A 1697-nucleotide genomic window follows, 5' to 3' on the forward strand; every position below is an offset into this window, starting at 1 on the left:
AAGTGTAAGTAAATAATTGAATGAATAAGTGGGAGAGAGAAAAAACTATTTCTTACATTAGAGTTACAAATAACAAACGAAAAAGGAATAATAGAAATATCAAATTTCACCATTAGACAAGCATCTCAATATTTTTACAGACAATAAGAACCACTGGGCACTAAAATTAGTGGATGAAAGCATAATGAGACTAGCACATATGCACAGTGTCAAGTATTTCTACACAATATACGTATTAGTGACAAAGGGAGAATAGTACCTCTATAGTGAAGAAATCTGTAGACACCTATCTTTAAAAAGTTAACATTGCCAAAAATAAAATATTTTGACATGTTCCTCTGAAATGCGCTGAAAATGGCACAGCATCACTTATGTGGTAGTCTTGCCCAAAATGCGTAAATTCAGTCTGTTAACCAGAAAACACAAGAACAACTCAAATGGTAAAATTTATAGGCTAATTAATATTCTATTAAGTCAGTTTTCTGATTTTGATATTGTTATCTATAGGTTAAGATTAGGGAAAACTAAACTATTTTTTCCTTCTTGGTAGGTCTAAAATTATTTCAAAATAAAAGTTTAAAAAATCAGTTTCAATAAAAATGTAGGCTAAGAAGACTCTTTAAGAAGGTTCCCTGTAATAATATTTAAAATAATAAGACATTGGAAATAACATTTGTGTCAAAAATAGAAAATGGATATAACCAAATAATGGCAATTTTACAGCAATCAAATTTATTTTGAGCCAGAATATTTTTTGACAAGGAAAAAATGTAGCTGATTTCTTAAGTGAAAAGGGCTACCAAGGAGCTGTGTATGAACATTTTAAGTGACATGCAAATATGCAAAATTATGGATAAAAAATCCAAGTGGAGTTTTTCAATAAAATGTTTCTATGACTTTCTGTGTTTGACTTGTGGTTAATAATTACTTTTGCTGTTGTGGGTTTATGATTTTCAAAGTTGAGCATGTATTTCTTCTACAGCAAGTTTAAAATTTAAACTTTGCTAAAGAATAAAACTCTAACTTAAAGAAATTAATATAAGTAAACATTTTTTGAAAAGTAAAGATTAACTCTGATTATATTTAGACTAAGGGTGATTAAGTATTATAACCCATTATAGGAAAAGCATCCTTTTACACAACAGTTTATATTTGACTCAGGTTTCCTGGGAAACATCTAAAGCCCATTCCCTATGACAAAAAGATGGTATGTTTAGCAGGTGAAATTTGCTGTGTATTTAGGAATTTATTTCTGATACTGACTTCTTTTTAATTTAAGTCCATTCAAGACAGACATTTGTGCTTTTAATAGAATCCCCCAAACAGTGTGCTTTCTAATGATGTTTTTACCAGGAATTCTATTTTGTGTGCATGTGGAACTATTGAATGTGGCAGCTGGTTTCTCATTTCTGATTTTTGGCACCTGCACATAGCCCCCTACATACTTTATTAAAAAATAAAAGACTTTTCAAATTGAAAACTTGGACTTAGACCTAGAAAATACATTCACACCAGCCCTTTTTAGTGGCATCTCTCCAAGACTATATTGTTAGGTGCTTCAAAATGCTATTTTACGTTCACTTAAATGCATGTGTGTATATATCTTTTGCAATGAGAGTATTGATACATGAATTCACCTCTATCCCCATTTTAAAGGTTATCTGATATCATCTTAAAAGGGCTTAGATATTTTATTA

Source organism: Eptesicus fuscus, chromosome 6, assembly GCF_027574615.1.
Source record: "Eptesicus fuscus isolate TK198812 chromosome 6, DD_ASM_mEF_20220401, whole genome shotgun sequence".
Classification (NCBI taxonomy): Eukaryota; Metazoa; Chordata; class Mammalia; order Chiroptera; family Vespertilionidae; genus Eptesicus; species Eptesicus fuscus.